At 48.0% G+C, this 12,117-nt stretch overlaps 1 pseudogene; it reads left to right on the top strand.

Annotated features, from left to right (window-relative positions):
- The first annotated feature begins 442 nt into the window (after positions 1 to 442).
- On the top strand, positions 443 to 5,785 carry LOC104661288 (annotated as a pseudogene).
- The last annotated feature ends 6,332 nt before the right edge of the window (positions 5,786 to 12,117 follow it).

Genomic DNA, 12,117 nt, shown 5'->3' with positions numbered 1-12,117 from the left:
TCGAGAAAGCCCATAGAGAAGTCGCCAGGCTGCTAGAGTGCCGCTGCGCGTGACATACCGGAGAGGGGCCTCTCCTGCGTGGAGCCGGGGAGAGGCTGGGGAGCAGCCCGCTCTCTCCGCGGGTGGGGGTGAGGGTGGGGCTATGAACCCAAAAGTATCTGAGACAGGACTCAATGAAATGTTAAAAGTTTATTTTTCCAAGGTTAAGGACACGCCATTGTCACAGCCCTAGGAGGTCATGACGATGGTGCCCAGGGAAGATGGGGTGCAGCTTGGTTTTGTACATTTTAGGGAGACGTGAGACATCAATCAACACTTGCAAGTGTACCTTGGTTCGGTCCAGAAAGGCAGGACAATTCCAGGAGAGGGCTTCCGGGTCACAGGTACAGAAGAGACCGGAGCGTGAATTCTTTTGAGTCTTTGATCAGCCTTTCACTGACTACGCAATTTATTATACGTGTGAGACGCAGGTAGAGGAATAGTCGCTTATGCTTTAGTCTGGCTTATTGAATCTGCATTTCTACATAAACGATAGAACAAAGGAAGCGATCAGGCATGCATTTGTCCAGGTGAGCAGAGGAATGACTTTGAGTTCAGTCCTTTGTCCCGCGTCTGTGAAGGGAAGCTATTAATTTGCATTGCCAGGGTGGAATTCCACAGAACTGTTTTAGGGTAAAGATCTTGAGGCTCACAGGGAATTTCTCTGTGGGCAAATTGTGAGGGAGGTGTGTAGCTTTAAAAACACATATTTGTAGCTATCTTATTTAGGAATAAGATGGGAGGCTGATTTGCCTGAAGCAGTTCCCAACTTGACTTTTTCCTTTGACTTAGTGATGGTGGGGTTTTGAGATTTATTTTCCTTTCACAGGGTGGGGCGTGGGCAGATTGAAGAGCCAGAGTCCGTCCTCCACTGTGCCCTGGCCGGCTTGTTTTGGAATTTCTGCGCTTTTGAGTGGTGTAAACCAAAACCAAGATTCTTTTTTTTTTCTTGAGACAGAGTCTCGCTCTGTCGCCCAGGTTAGAGTGCGGTGATGTCATCTTGGCTCACTGCAACCTCCGCCTCCTGGGTTCAAGCAGTTCTCCTGCCTCAGCCTCCCTCTGGGACTACAGGTGCGCGCCACCATGCCCAGTTAATTTTTTATTTTTTTTTCTTTTTGAGACGGAGTCTCGCTCTGTCACCCAGGCTGGAGTGCAGTGGCGCGATCTCGGCTCACTGCAAGCTCCGCCTCCCGGGTTCAAGCCATTCTCCTGCCTCAGCCTTCCGAGTGGCTGGGACTACAGGCGCCCACCACCACGCCCTGCTAATTTTTTTGTATTTTTAGTAGAGATGGGGTTTCACCGTGTTAGCCAGGATGGTCTCGATCTCCTGACCTCGTGATCCGCCTGCCTCGGCCTCCCAAAGTGCTGGGATTACAGGCGTGAGCCACCGCGCCCGGCCGACCGGTTAATTTTTATATTAATTGGGTTAATATAATTTTTATATTAGCCAGGTTTTGCCATGTTGGCCAGGCTGGTCTCTAACACCTGACCTCAGGTGATCTGCCCACCTCGGCCCCCCAAAGTGGTAGGCTCACAGGCACAAGCCACTGCACCCGGACCCCAAATTCTTATTTATTTATTTATTTGTTTGTTTGTTTGTTTATTGAGACAGGGTCTTGCTCTGTTACCCAGGCTGGAGTGCAGTGGTGCCAACTCAGCTCGTTGCAGCCTCGACTTCCCTGGCTCCAGTGATCCTCCCACCTCAGCCCCTGAGTAGTTGGTACCACAAGCATGTGCCACCACACCTGGCTAATTTTTGTATTTTTTGTAGAGCTGGGGTTTTGCCATGTTGCCCAGGCTAGTCTCAAACCCCTGAGCTCGAGCAATCCACCTGCCTCAGCCTCCCAAATTGCTAGGATTACAGGTGTGAGTCACCACACCTGGCCAAAAAATAAAATTCTAAGCCCCCCAACCACTTAAGTGGACCCCTCCTGTGGGCCAAGGGCATTCCCTAGTTAACCTGAAAAACTAGTTCAAGCCATGATGGGAAGGGTCGGATGTGGGGGGTGGGGGTTGGACATGCCTCATTATATACTCCTCCCCATGGGAATTCAGGCCCACCTGACCATCATTAACATCAACGCAGACCTTAAGACTGACAAAGCCAGGCCAGGCCAGTGACTCATTCCTGTAATCCCATCACTTTGAGAGGCCGAGGTGGGCGGATCACTTGAGGTCAGGAGTTTGAGACCAGCCTGATCAACATGATGAAAACCCGTCCCTACTAAAAATATAAAAATTAGCGGGGCGTGGTGGTGGGCGCCTGTAATCCAAGCTACTCAGGAGGCTGAGGCAGGAGAATCGCTTAAACCCGGGAGGCAGAGGTTGCAGTGAGCCAGGATTGCACCACTGCATTCCAGCCTGGGTGACAGAGTGAGACTCCATTTCAAAAAAAAAAAAAAAAAAAAGGCTGACAAATGACTCCTTGTAGCAATGATACCAAATTCCAGCCTGCCTCTAGTAGAGCATTATGTGACAGATAAAGAAATTGAAATATTTTACCCCAAATTATATTTCCTTGCTGTACCTTAAACTAGTCCTGCAAGGCTGTCTATTGTGAGGGAAATCTGCATTCTGAAGGCAGTCTCCTTGCTTTGCTGGGCCTTTTTCCTGATCTAGGAGAGAATCAACTCTGATAATAAAAAAGTAAATAAACAAAAACCATTTACAGGCCGGGTGTGGTGGCTCACTCCTGTAATCCCAACACTTTGGGAGGCTGAGGCAGGCAGATCGCCTGAGGTCAGGAGTTTGAGACCAGCCTGGCCAACATGGTGAAACTCCGTCTTAACTAAAAATACAAAAATTAGCCAGGCGGGGTGGTGGGCGCCCATAATCCCAGCTACTTGGAACCTGAGGCAGGAGCTTCAACCCAGGAGGCAGAAGTTGAACTGAGCTGAGATTGTGCCATTGTACTCCAGCCTGGGCAACAGAGGGAGGCTCCATCTCAAAAAAAAAAAAAAAAAAAAAGAACTTCCAGGGACTAATTTTGAAGCAAACCAGGCTCAGAGACCCAGATGTGAATCCTACTGCTCTGGGGGAGTTAGGAACAGTGAGCCCACCACTACTGGGCCAAAGTCAGGATGGCTCCGACTGGACCTTCAGACAGGCTATTTCTCGATATCACCTTCGGAACAAGACATGCAGCCCTGCATCCCCCTGCACCCCCCGCACCCTTCTGCATCCCCCTGCAGCACCCCTACATGTTTCCCACACCAAGTTTTCCTTCTAAAACCCTTCAGACCAGAAGACAGAGGGTCTCTTGGAGACATGAGCCCAGCTATGTCCCGTCTGCTGGCATTTTAAAAAAATAATCTGCTTTCCTTCCACCACACCTCGCTTCTCATGTTTTTGGTCTTTGAGCAGCTTACAAATCTGGTGCCTTGTGTGAGGCACTGTGTTGTAAGTGGCTCAGCCTGTGTGCCTGGTTTTCAATGAATGCAGAGATTGGACATAGCAGTCAGGGCTTGCACACTTTCGCTACCAGGCAGGACAGCAGCCACTTGCAAATGCCAGCTGCTCACGGTCAGCTGACCCCGGGGCTAGGACCTTGGGGAATTCCCAGTAGCTGCCAAGACTGCCTTTGTCTTGGGGATTTCCCTTCCCTCCCCTCTGCTGGTGAGAGGGAAGCAGCATGTGGGATGTGAACTGAAGTGCACCTGGAAATCCTCTGCGTCTGCCATCTGGGGCTCTAGCTGTCCAGAGCTAGTATTGGTAGTCTGTGGTGCCACCTGGGTCCCTGCCATCTGGACCTAATGCAGGTCACTCTGTGGTGCTCTCTGGGTTTGGGACAGGACCTCAGGACTTTGCTGCAGTCTTCCCTCTGTTTGGAGGGCTCTGTCTGCATTGGATCTGTTTGTGTTTGCGTCTCTGTTTAGTGTTGCACCCCGCTCCGAGGGTGCTTGGGCACAGTCTGCATCGCAATGGCCAAGACCAGGTCCATCTGGTTGTCAGAAAGCAGCAAGACAGGCTGCCCCTCTCCTCGCTACAGGTATTAGTCCATTTTCACACTGCTGATAAAAACATACCCGAGACTGGGAAGAAAAAGAAGTTTAATTGGGCTTACAGTTCTACATGGCTGGGGAGGCCTCAGAATCATGGCGGGAGGTGAAAGGCGCTTCTTACAAGGTGGTGGCAAGAGAAAATGAAGAAGGTGCTAAAGCAGAAACCCCTGATAAAACCATCAGATCTCATGAGACTTACTCACTACCTTGAGAACAGTATGGGGGAAACTGCCCCCATGATTGAAATTTTCTCCCACCTTGTCCCTCCCACAACTCTCGGGAATTATGGGAGTACAATTCAAGATGAGATTTGGGTGGGGACACAGAGCTAAACCGTATCACTAGGGGAGAAACAGGTTCCAGAAATGTCCTTTGATTTTGTCATCCTCTTTGGAACTCCACAGTAGTTCCTGTATCTGTGTCAAGTTTTGTTGGTGGAAAAAGCATGTAAACTATTTTCCAGACTGTCTGAAACTCCAGCTGGTTACATACTGTGGCCCATTTTGTGCATGTTTTAAAACGATGGGCAGACTCCAATAAGGAAAATTCAGAGCTCGCATGGTTAACCTGCAACTGTAGAGTTAGAGTCTTCTAAAGCTATTTCTCCCTTTTATCTGCTGTTAAGTTCCTGGTGTTGAGATAAAACTCACTGTTTTAAGGTTACTTGGAAATTTTGTTTTTCTTATATGGTTCAGCCAGTTCTAGCTAAAATATAAACGTTGGAAACTTATTTGAAACCAAAGGAAAAAAGGTTTTAAAATCAAAACTGCCATGAACACTGCTTTATCCAAAATTTTGGTCCACAGTTTTCTTGGATTACCTATTAGGGCAAACAAAGCTTAGCCATGTGAACAGGTTCCAATTTTGTCAGAAATAACTTGGATCCAGCTTATCTTTTACAGGTTAGTGAGTCTGTGATGCTGCCTCATGCCAGGAGTTCCAAGGTGAAAGCTATTGGATCTGAGTGCATGTATGTATGCCGTTTAGATGTGTTTATGTATATATGTGTGTATGTATGCCGTTTAGATGTTTATGTATATATGTGTGTATGTATGCCTGTTTAGATGTGTTTATGTATAATGTGTGTATGTATGCCGTTTAGATGTGTTTATGTATATATGTGTGTATGTATGCCGTTGAGATGTGTTTATGTATATATGTGTGTATGTATGCCTGTTTAGATGTTTATGTATATATGTGTGTATGTATACCTGTTTAGATGTGTTTATGTATATGTGCATGTATTATGTTATGTGTTGTGTCTAGAAGGCTACCAAATTGGCTTTTAAGTAGATGAGTACTCATAAATTAAGCCCAAATGGCTTTCAGGTTCACATGAATTTAAAATAAAACTTGGACCCGGCAGAATGGCTCCCTCAAAGAAGGGTGGCGAGAAGAAAAAGAGCCGTTCTGCCATCAACGAGGTGGTGGCCCGAGAATCCACCATCGACATTCACAAGCGCACCCATGGAGTGGGCTTCAAGAAGCGTGCCCCTCGGGCACTCAGAGAGATTCGGAAATTTGCCACGAAGGAGATGGGAACTCCAGATGTGCGCATTGATACAGGCTCAACAAAGCTGTCTGGGCCACAGGAATAAGGAATGTCCCATACCGAATCCGTGTGCGGCTGTCCAGAAAACGTAATGAGGATGAAGAGTCACGAAATAAGTTCCATACTTTGGTTACCTATGTACCTGTTACCACTTTCAAAAATCTACAGACAGTCAATGTGAATGAGAACTAATCGCTGATCATCAAATAAATCAAATAAAGTTATTTATTTATTTATTTTTTTTTTTTTTTTTTTTTTTTTTGAGACGGAGTCTTGCTCTGCCACCCAGGCTGGAGTGCAGTGGCCGGCTCTCAGCTCACTGCAAGCTCCGCCTCCCGGGTTCACGCCATTCTCCTGTCTCAGCCTCCCGAGTAGCTGGGACTACAGGCGCCCGCCTCGTCGCCCGGCTAGTTTTTTGTATTTTTTAGTAGAGACGGGGTTTCATCGTATTAGCCAGGATGGTCTCGATCTCCTGACCTCATGATCCGCCCGTCTCGGCCTCCCAAAGTGCTGGGATTACAGGCTTGAGCCACCGCGCCCGGCCTCAAATAAAGTTATAAAATTGACTTACAAAAAGCTGGCTTTAGAATTATTGGTAAAAGAAAAATAAAAATGTCTTCAGTATCATCAATATACATTTTTGCCTGGGTAAATAAGTTTTACATTTGCCTCTGCTAAATGTTTTAAGCTGTCAGGGTTTGGCGCAAATGTTATGAGACTATAAATCCAGATAAAACAGGAATAATCTTTTTTTTTTTTTTTGACAAGACTAAGATTGTTGATTCAATGGAAACAGCTGAATCTTCTGAGTTATTGGCAAAATGCCCATTTGTTTAATTTTAAAATTCTTACTTAGGTGAACATCTAATGTTCACAGACTTTACAAATGGTTAACAAGGGCTGGACATGGTGGCCTATCCCTGTTATCCCAACACTTTGGGAAGCTGAGGCAGGAGGGTCATTTGAGCCCAGGAAATCAAGACCAGCCTGGGCAATGTAGTGAGACCCCATCTCTACAAAAAATTTAAAAAATTTACTGGGTGTGGTAATGCATGTCTGTAGTCCAACTTACTCAGGAGCCCGAGGTGGGGAGATCACTTGGGCCCAGTGAGGCTGCAGTGAGCTGTAATTGTGCCATTGCACTCTAGCTGGGGCAACACAGTGAGACTCTGTCTTTAAAAAATGGTTAACAGGAAAATAAAATCATGACTAGCTTTGTATAATATCTCAGTTTTCAGAAGTAATCTAGATAAACTAGAAAAAACTGAGTACATAAGTGAGATAAATGCTTATAAGTGGACTTCTCGTGTAATTTAATATCTTGTCCAGGTGTGGTGGCTCACACCTGTAATCCCAGCACTTTGGGATGCTTCAGCAGGTGAATCACCTGAGGTCAGGAGTTCGAGACCAGCCTGCCCAGCATGGTGAAACCCTGTCTCTACTAAAAATACAAAAATTAGCTGGGTGTGGTGGTACGTGTCTGTAATTCCAGCTACTCGGGAGGCTGAGGCAGGAGAATCGCTTGAACCCGGGAGCAGAGGTTGTAGTGAGCTGAGATCACGCCATTGCACTCCAGCCTGGGCAACAGAGCGAGACTCCATCTTAAAAAATTCTTTAAATTACTTTGCATTAAATAATAAATGCTCATTGGATGTCTGAGTCATTTCCAATTAAGAAAAGACTGTGCTATGGGAAAATGTGTTTCTAAAACTTATGGAATGGTTTCATCTACAAAATAACATCTGATAGTTCAAGATTTCTTGCTTCCTGGGTTTTCCCTAAAATTTAAGGTACTAAGAATAGGAATTCTAATTAATATATAATTCTGTAAATTGTGTTCTTATTAAGAGAACAAATAATTTTATGTCATTTGAAAGTTGTTTAAAAGTTATTCATGATTCATGAAGAAAGATAAAAAGAAACTAATAAGTAGAGGAGAGTAATAAAACAAGTTTTGGCTATGAAGATGTATTTTTGGTAAGGATAGGAAGAAAATAACTTTATATAAGAAAGGATATTATGTGGTAAATTCTTATCCTAAAGTAAAATGACTAGAAAAGACAGAAGTATCAGACGAGTCAGAAAGTCAAACATGTTGTAGATGGTCAGTGTAGGTTGTGATAAGGTTTGTAAAGGGCAATTCCCTGAGACTGGGTTATTTATTTATTTGAGTCGGAGTCTCGCTGTCGCCCAGGCTGGAGTGCAGTGGTGCCATCTCGGCTCACTGCAACCTCTGCCTCCCGAGTTCACGCCATTCTCCTGCCTCAGCCTCCTGAGTAGCTGGTACTACAGGTGCCCGCCACCGCACCTGGCAAATTTTTTTTTTTTTTTTTTGTAGTTTTAGTAGAAATGGGGTTTCACCATGTTAGCCAGGATGGTCTTGATCTCCTGACCTCGTGATCTGCCCACCTCAGCCTCCCAAAGTTCTGGGATTACAGGCGTGAGTCACTGTACCCGGCTGAGACACGGTAATTTATAAAGAGGTTTGATTGGCTCAAGGTTCTGCAGGCTGTGAAGGAAGTATGGCCATGAGCATCTTCTTGGGGAGGCCTCAGGGAGCTTTTACTCAGGGCAGAGGCAAAGCAGGAGCTAGAGAGTAAGGAGGTGCCACACACTTTCAAACAACCAGATCTCATGATAACTCTCTATCATCAGGACAGGACCAAGGGTATGGTGCTAACCTCTTCGTGAGAAATCCACCCTTATGATCCAGTCATCTCTCACCAGGCCCTTCCTCCAACATTGAGGATTACATTTCATTATGAGATGAGGGCAGGGACACAGATCCAAACCGTATCAAACTCACCACTGTACTCCAGCCTGGGTGGCAGAGCCCAGCAGACTCCCAGAGTTGAGAAGACAGCTGAGAAGCCAAAGTCAGGGTGGCTAGGGTCAGGGACAGGGCACCCTTAGCTTGAGTGCCTCCACTGAGCACCAAGCACTCGCTTCTTATGGGGCAACTCCCAGCACTGGACACATATGTATTTTTTTTTTTCTTTTTTTTTTTGAGATGGAGTCTTGGTCTGTCATCCAGGCTGGAGTGCAGTGGCGCAATCCTGGCTCATTGCAACCTCCGCCTCCTGGGTTCAAGCGATTCTCCTGCTTCAGCCTCCAACTAGCTGGGATTACTGACACCCGCCACCACACCCAACTAATTTTTGTATTTTTAGTAGAGACAGGGTTTCACCATGTTGCCCAGGCTGGTCTTGAACTCCTGACCTCAAGTAATCTGCCTGCCTTGGCCTCCCAAAGTGCTGGGATTACAGGCGTGAGCCACCACTGCCTGGCCACTGGATGCATTTTAAACAGGACCACTAGGGGTGTGGTAGCTCATGCCTGTAATGCCAGCATGTTGGGAGGTTGAGGTGGGGGCATCAGTTGAGCTCAGGAGTTCCAGACCAGCCTGGGCAACATAGTGAGATTCCCCTGTACAAAAGTGTAAAAATTAGCTGGGTGTGGTGGCACGTGCCTATAGTTCCAGCTACACAGGAGGCTGAGGCAGGAGGATCAGTTGAGCCCAGGAGGTTGAAGGTTGCAATGCGCTGAGATCGCACCACTGCACTCCAGTCTGGATAACAGAGCGAGACCTTATCTCAAACAATAATAGAAAGAGGATCAGGTGTCTTAGTCTGCTTGTTATAACAAAATACTGGAGACAGGGTAATTTATAGAAAGCGGAGGTTTCTTTCTAACAGCTGTGGAGGCTGGGAATCCAAGCATCCTCTGGAGGGAGAGAGGGAAGGCAGGCTGTGTCCTCACAGGGTGGAAGGCGGAGGGGGATCCCACACCCAAGACCCCCCACCCACTTTTTTTTTTTTTTTTTGAAGTGGAGTTTCACTCTTGTTGCCCAGGCTGGAGTGCAATGGCATGATCGCGGCTCACCACAACCTCTGCCTCCTGGGTTCAAGCGATTCTCCTGCCTCAGCCTCCCAAGTAGCTGGGATTACAGGTGCCCGCCACCACACCCGACCAATTTTGTATTTTTAGTAGAGATGGGGTTTCTCCATGTTGGTCAGGCTAGTCTCGAACTCCCGACCTCAGGTGATCTGCCCACCTCAGCCTCCCAAAGTGCTGAGATTACAGGCGTGAGCCACCGTGCCTGGCCCACTTTTTTTTTTTTGAGACAGGGTCTCACTCTTTCACCCAGGCTGAGTGCACTGACATGATCACAGCTCACTTCGGCCTCGACCTCCAGGGCTCACGTGATCCTCCTGCCTCTGCTACCCAAATAGGTGGGACTACAGGCCCATACCACCATGCCCAGCTATTTTTTTTTTTTGTAGCGATAGGGTCTCACTATGTTGCCCAGGTTGGTCTTGAACTGGACGCCAGTGATCCTCTCATCTCGGTCTCCCAGAGGGCTGGGTTTATGGGTGTGAGCCACTGTGTCTGGCCCCAAGTCCTTTTATTGCTACACAAATCCAACCATGAGGGCAGCACCTACTGTCAGGCCCCACCTGCCTATACTGTTGCACCTGGCAGGGAGTTTCCAGCCTGTGAATTTGTGGGGCACATTCATCCCCCCGCACCAGGCAACAGAGTGCTGCCTGACGCTGCTACCTGGAGTAGCACAGTGTTGCAGGCTGAAGAGTGAGGGTCGCGATCAACTCAGTATAGCACTGGAGGTGATATGAGTAAACAGCAAACTTTCTCATAAATGCAGAATGTTGGCAAACTGACAAACTGCGTCTGCCGCCCAGAAGGAATGCTGAGGGCAGTGACGCCTCAGGCACAGTGTTTCCTGTGATTAGGTACATCTGAAGCCTGTTAGTAACAATATGAACCTGTGATCAGTTAAGCAGCTGACCAGTTGTTACCTCCTCCTCCCTGCTCTTGCTACCCAATAGATATGAAGGGCTGTGGAAGCTCGGGCAGGCGGTGCCTTTGCTCACTAGAAGCAGGGAGCTCTCTCCTTCTTCCCTGTGTTACCCTTCCTTTAAAATAGTCACTTTTGTTTTAAGTTTTCATTTCTATGTTCGTCCCCCTTCCTTCAGTCTCAAAATGACGGTCTCAAGTAGTAACAGCAGTCTGCCACAACACAGGAGGTGTGAAGTCCACATTACAGAGGCAAACAGGCTGCTGAGGACACTGATGTTGGTGATCAAAGTTTGTGGGGGGCCTGGGCAACATGGCGAGACCCCTACCTCTAATATATATATCTATACACACACACACATATATATACACACATATATATACCCACACACCCACATATATACACACACATATATACACACATATACACATATATATACACATACACACACACACAAATTAGCTGGGGGTGGTGGCTTGTGCCTGTAGTCCCAGCTATTCAGGAGACTGAGGTGGGAAGATGGCTTGAGCCCAGGAGTTGGAGACTGCAGTGAGTCATGGTAGCACCACTGCACTCCAGCCTGGGCAACGGAGTGAGACCCTGTCTTTGGAATAAAAAAAAAAAAAGTTCCAAGCCAGGGCGTAGTGGCTCATGCCTGCAATCCCAGCACTTTGGGAGGCCAAGGCAGGTGGATCGCCTGAGGTTGGGAGTTCGAGACCAGCCTGGCCAATATAGTGAAACCCTGTCTCTACTAAAAATACAAACATTAGCCGGGTATGGTGGCACGTGCCTGTAGTCCCTGCTACTCAGGAGGCTGAGGCAGGAGAATCCTTTGAACCCTGGAGGCAGAGGTTGCAGTGAGCCGAGATTGTGCCACTGCACTCCAGCCTGGGTGACAGAGTGAGATTCTGTCACACACACAAAAAAAGTTCCTAGGGTGAGAGATTTCCCTCCCTCCCCCTGCCTGGCCCTGCTCCAGGGCTTCATTCTCAGGAAGCAGGGATATCCCAGGAACACCAGAGTTTGGAAGATGCTCTGGTGGGAGTTTGCAGCTGGGTGGGTGGGCAGTGGGGGCTCCCCTGCCTTTGGGCTGCCCACTGCCCTCTGCCGGCTGGGCCTCACCTCAGCTGACACTCAGAAGTGCTCCCCATTTAGGGGCAGGTGCCTGACACCCTGAGGCCAGCTGTGCAGAGGGCTGGAAAGTGCCTAGAGTGTGTGTCCTTTTCAGTGCACAGCAAAGGGACCCTCAGTTCCATTTTACAGGTGAGGAAACTGAGGCAGAGGCAAGGTGTGGTCACACTCCCTGGTAACTGATCCATCAGTGGAGTCAGGACCCCCCATACTATTTTCAAGATCCAGACAGTGCCAAGGTTCCTCTGGACCAGCACCTTCCTCTCTGCAGTCAGAGGGCAGCAGGGGCAGCTTTGCCCTGCAGCTGTGGCTGTGTGTGCCTGGCAGCTGCCTCTCTACTCTGTTGTTGAGGATGATAACACCGGCCTTGCATGGTTGTGGTGAGGATTCCGCAGACCCGCTTCCATCCTGCTGGGTGGTCTAAGTAGCCACACCTCTCCACAGGGTTGGCTCACAGTCCAAGCCCTGGCCATGACCTTCCTCCCACAGCTCAGCCCACCCAGCTTTCCAATCGAGGGTGCCACAGCCACTACCCCTGGCTTTCCTGGGCAGTAGGTGGGTGACCACGGTACAGTGCT

The sequence above is a fragment of the Rhinopithecus roxellana genome, chromosome 12, assembly GCF_007565055.1.
Source record: "Rhinopithecus roxellana isolate Shanxi Qingling chromosome 12, ASM756505v1, whole genome shotgun sequence".
In the NCBI taxonomy this organism is placed as follows: Eukaryota; Metazoa; Chordata; class Mammalia; order Primates; family Cercopithecidae; genus Rhinopithecus; species Rhinopithecus roxellana.
Note: the sequence above shows the minus strand (reverse complement) of the source record. Positions and strands in the feature narration are given on the sequence as shown.